This window comes from Lactuca virosa, chromosome 2 (genome assembly GCF_052849685.1).
Source record: "Lactuca virosa cultivar CGN04683 chromosome 2, Lactuca_virosa_CGN04683_v6, whole genome shotgun sequence".
Taxonomy (NCBI): domain Eukaryota; kingdom Viridiplantae; phylum Streptophyta; class Magnoliopsida; order Asterales; family Asteraceae; genus Lactuca; species Lactuca virosa.
In genome coordinates, this window is record NC_136427.1 from 124,301,959 (window position 1) to 124,307,786 (window position 5,828).

The window sequence follows — 5,828 nt, forward strand, 5'->3', positions numbered from 1 at the left end:
ACTCAATGTAAAAACATTAAGTTACTAAATAAAAACGTTTTATCTATACATAATGGAAAAACATTAACTCTTTTTCTCTTATTTTTTAACACATAGCTTACCCTTTTTTAGGTAGTCAAAATCAAATAAGAATAAAATAAAAATAAAATAAGATTAAACAAAAAAAAAAGAATCATAATAAAGTTGTAGTATAATGTTAAATTAAATTAGAAATATAAATATAAAAATAATTAGTTTTATAAAAACCTTATAATTTTTTATCCGAGATAGCATGTATGCGTAGAAAAATTGATGAAATAGGCTCAGTTGCTATTTAAGATCAGAACTCCAATTTTATAAATGTTGTAAAAAGTATGTTATTTTCTATTAAAAAAAATAAACTGATCGTTGTCATGGTTATAAATGTCCATCAACCAGAAACTTTGCCATAATCCAAACCACGCAAAAATATGCTGACTGTTCTTGAGAATAGCCAAGTATCTGCGCCTCCTGCCACCGTTGGGGACAGGATTCTCCCGCTTACTTTCTTCGACACGATTTGGCTTTCCCGCTTCCCTGTCCACCAGGTTTTCTTTTATGACTCCATTCACTCTAAACAATATTTCTTGGAAACAATTGTGCCAAACCTCAAAAATTCATTATCAATCACTCTTCAACACTTCTTCCCATTTGCTGGCAACTTAATTCTATTTCCTAATCCAAGTTTTGAAAAAAAACCTGAAATACGTCATGTAGAGGGCGACTCTGTTGCATTTACCATTGCCGAGTGTCTTCTTGATTTCAATGATCTTATAGGAAATCATACTCGTAAGTGTGACATGTTTTATCCACTTGTACCTCTATTGGGACGTGCAAAACAAGGATCCGACTACCTTATCATCCCAACTTTTTCTGTGCAAGTTACGCTTTTTCCTAACTCAGGCTTCTCTATTGGGATCACCAACCACCACTCCCTTGCTGATGCAAGCACAAGGTATCATTTCGTCAAGGCATGGAGCTCGATTGCTAAGCATGGTACAGATGAGTTTTTCTTAGCTAGTGGATCTTTACCTTTTTATGAAAGAGTTATTCAATACCCAAGCTCCTTAGATGAAGTCTCCTTAAATATACCCGGGACTCGAGCTATTAATATGGAATACCAGCCTCCTCAGCTTGTTGGCCCTACAGATAAAGTCCGGGTCACCTTTGTCTTGACCAAAGCACGCATCAATGGGCTAAAGAACTGGCTATTCACTCAGGTGCCAAATCTGGAATACATATCATCTTTTTCGGTGGCATGTGCTTATATGTGGCATTGCATAGCCAAATCATATGTTCATATTGGAGAAAGGAAGGGAGAGGATGACTTAGAAAGGATTCTTTTTGGTGTGAATTGGAGGTCCCGCTTGAATCCACCGGTTCCTGAAACTTATTTTGGTAACTGTGTAGGGGCATCTTTCACAGCAAAAATAAAAACCACAGTCTTAGCAGGCGACAATGGATTTCTTACTGCTGTTGAATTAATTAGAAAGACTTTAAGCGAAACACTAAAGAAGAAGAATGGAGTGATTGAAGATGCGGAGATGTTGATTAAGTCGCTATTTACGCCAGTGCGAGGGTTTAATGTGTCAGGATCACCAAAGATAAAGTTCTATGATGTGGATTTTGGATGGGGTAAGCCAACAAAACATGAGACCATATCAATCGATTACTTTAGTATGATTTCTGTTAATGCTTCAAAAGAGTCAGATGCTGATATTGAAATTGGTGTGTCCCTTCCTGCAAAACAAATGGATGCGCTTCTTTCCATCTTTAGCGAGGAATTGGAGGGCACATTTCAGTGAGCTAGAGAGTCTTTTGTTAAAATATTTCTATATTCTAATGTGGATCTATCAACACGTTCAACAGTTATTTGTGTCTGCTTATGGGTAGGCATGTGCAAGTTTTATAGTTTATCAATTATAAGTATCACTTTCTTGGTTGTTCTTGTCAACATAGAAAATGTGCATATTAAAATATGATTCTTTGTATCCATTGGAGGGCAAGCAACTGTTCCACTATAATGTGCACATAACTAGTCTTGTGAGTTTCTTGACTGGAATTGATCAAGACTCGTCAATATTTTGTGGAACTAATTATCAGATGTTTGACAGATTGGGGATCCGAAAATCCGAACCGATATCCGATATCCGATTTTTTAGATTCGGATTTGGACAGTGATTTTAAAAATATTCAAATATACGGATATCCAATATCCGAAAATATATGTCGTTAAAAATTATGTTTTTTAATATATACTAGATTATAACCCGCGTTAAATGCGGAGGAACGCATAAAAAACATACAAACGTCTTTGGAATTTATTATTTAAATATTATTTGTTTTTTTTTTAATTTCGAAGTATATTTTATTATTTTAGGGTTATGAACAAAACCTATATAATTTCGATTGTTATTTTAGGGTTATGTCCCGAAATATATAATTTTATTGAGTTCTAAAAACTATAAAAAAAATTATTAACAAAAAATAGTAACATGAACAATTTCTGTTATTTATAGCAACATACTTTCAAAGTATGTTGTTATTTTTGCTCATTTATGTTATCAACATGTGTATTACACATATTTTAACCTATAAATGGATCTTAAAATTATATTATGTTCTATAGGGCATTATTATATTAAATGTCCTAACATACATAACATATATCAAAAATTAAAATAAAAGTATATATTAATTTAAAATAATTAGTATAACAGTCTAATAAAACTTATATCTTATTAATTTTAATGAACGCATCTGCAATTGTGAGGTTTGTCAAATATGATATGGTAATAAATCAAAAGTAAGCAATGTCTATTTGTTGAACATATGGAAATAACAGTTTTGCGAACACCTCTAGCAAATACAGTTGTTTAAGCATCTATAACAATCATCATGATTATACAAAGAATGAAATTAAAGAATATTGGTGAAGATAATAACGAATTAAATTTGGTTAACAAATACAGAGATATAATTGGAAAACATGTATCGTGATTTTATATTAAATAAAAATATATATTAAAAATAGATGAATTAAATCATTTTTAATAAGATTAAATTAAATGATTGTTTCTAAATTGATAAGGGTACATGATTTTGAAAAGATTTAAAGAGAATATTTACTTATTAAACGTTTGTTATTTAAACTTAAAACAAATTGACAATAATAGACTTTGTCAACATAGTTTGTTACGAACAATAAAAAAAATTATTGTTATAAAATCTTGTTTGTGGAATAACAAACTCAGTGGCTTAAGCCAAAGATTAAGGAGATTACCTTTAAACTTAAAACAAATTGACAATAATAGACTTGGTCAACATAATTTGTTATTTAAACTTAAAACAAATTGACAATAATAGACTTGGTCAACATAGTTTGTTACGAACAATAATAAAAAATTATTGTAATAAAATCTTGTTTGTGGAATAACAAACTCAGTGGCTTAAGCCAAAGATTAAGGGATGAGAAAGTAACTTTTAGGCCAAAGTCTAAGCGGTAAAGTCAAATATTGGGATCCTATTGCAGATTTGCAAAGTAGGATGATATAATGTGTATTTACTTTTAAAAAATAGTTGAAATATAATTTTTATTAATGATAATACGGGACAACATTGAAAGTGAAAATATATTATGATCCATGTGGCAGAATATATTGAATACATGTTCATTTAGGAGATTGTAACATAAAGGGTAAATGGCACAAAAAACACTCTTTTTACACAGAAATTCGATTTTGACACCGTGTTTTTTTTTGTGTCAATTTTGACACTGTGTTTTCCAATTTGTTATAATTCTGACCACTTGACCGGTTAACCAGGTTACATGCTGACATGGCATGATGACATGTTAGTTTTGATGACGTGGCATGCTGACGTGTCAAAATTGATTTTTTTTTCCACAAAAAACACTAAGTTTTCACTTTTTTTCGATTTTGACACTAAGTTTAATTTTTTATTTCAATTTTGACACTATGTTTTTTTTGTTCTAATCGAACATCGTTTATCAAATTTTGTTCAATTTTGTCTATTTTCCATTTGAAACCGTATAAATATATTTTTTTTATTACATTTTAAACCGTATAAACATATTTTTTTCGTTTAAAAACCACATTTTAAAGTTGCATATTTAATATAAAATACAATTTTTATATAACTAATACATATTTATACATAAAAATATGGTTTGAGTGTAAAAAAAATGTATTTATACAAAACTATGGTTTTTAAATGAAAAAAAAACATATTTATACGGTTTAAATGTATTAAAAAAATATTTATACGGTTTCAAATAAAAAATTGTCAACATTGAACAAAATTGGAAAAAATGATGTTCGATTTGGAACAAAAAAACATAGTGTCAAAGTTGAAAGAAAAAATTAAACTTAGTGTCAAAATCAAAAAAAATTGAAAACTTAGTGTTTTTTGTGAGAAAAAAATTCAATTTTGACACGTCAGCATATCATGTCAGCATGCCACGTCATCAAAACTGACACGTCATCATGCCACGTCAGCATGCAACCTGGTTAACCGGTCAAGTGGTCAGAATTGTAACAAATTGGAAACCACAGTGTTAAAATTGACACAAAAAAAACACGGTGTCAAAATCGAATTTATGTGTAAAAAGATTGTTTTTTGTGCCATTTACCCTAACATAAATGGTCCATATTATTTGTAAACATTGTTGCCTAATACATCGATATATTCCAGCATGTTGGTTTTATGCACCTTGATATCGATTGTTGCTGTCATGATTGTTGTTTTAATGAAGGAAAAAGTGTAAACCGCACCTTCACAAAAAAAACAATTTTCAATTCAATAATGACGGAAATCAAATAGCATTCGGCAAAGGAAGGTCGATGACATAATGTGAATTAAGAAGAGTTAGAATTATTAAATATTTTAACACGAAAAAAGGAAAAAATAGAGCAGTTTGCATACATGATAAACATATTTAAAACACCATTTCATACATGATTCATAATATAACAACAAAAACAAACATTGCAGAGGATAATGAAACCGGTTATGGATGATGGATGGTGGAAGTAGGCAGCAGCAAGTGTAAAGAGAGGTTAAAGAAACAATTTTTTTCGGGATTGAGAGGTTGAAGAAACAATTTTTTTTTCGTGATTTGTATGATACGTAATATTATATAGGGTTAATAAGGATATATAGAATGGTAAACAGTGATTTTATAAGATATCTATATCTATATATCATATCAAAATATGGAAAAGGGTACAATTGGAAAACATGAGTCCTGATATTATATTAAGTTAAAATAATTATAAAAAATATATGATTTACATCCATAATTAATAAGATATAACTAAATGACCGGATTTGAAATTGATAGGGTACATGAATTTGAAAAGATTTAAAGATAATATTTCCTTATTAAATGACTTAATCATAAATGTCTAGATTCTATGTATTGAAACATGATATATATATATATATATATATATATATATATATATATATATATATATATAATTATTTTGGAAAGTGTTTATGATTGACGTATAATTGGTATGATAATCTGCATAAATAAGAATATAAGATTCATGAAAAAAATTAAAATTTATAGAGTATGTGTTCGTGTTCACAATTATACCCTTGGTCATAAGGAAATTACCTATAAACTTAAAACAAATTGACAATAATAGACTTGGTCAACATAGTTTGTTATTTAAGTTTAAAACAAATTAACAATAATAGACTTGGTCAACATAGTTTGTTACGAACAATAAAAACAATTATTGTTATTTTTTTTATTATAATTATACTGTATATTTTATATT

The 5,828-nt window shown here is 29.1% G+C and overlaps 1 pseudogene; it reads left to right on the forward strand.

Annotated features, from left to right (window-relative positions):
* Nucleotides 1-404: 404 nt before the first annotated feature.
* On the forward strand, nucleotides 405-1,964 carry LOC145159441 (malonyl-coenzyme A:anthocyanin 3-O-glucoside-6''-O-malonyltransferase pseudogene; annotated as a pseudogene).
* Nucleotides 1,965-5,828: the final 3,864 nt, after the last annotated feature.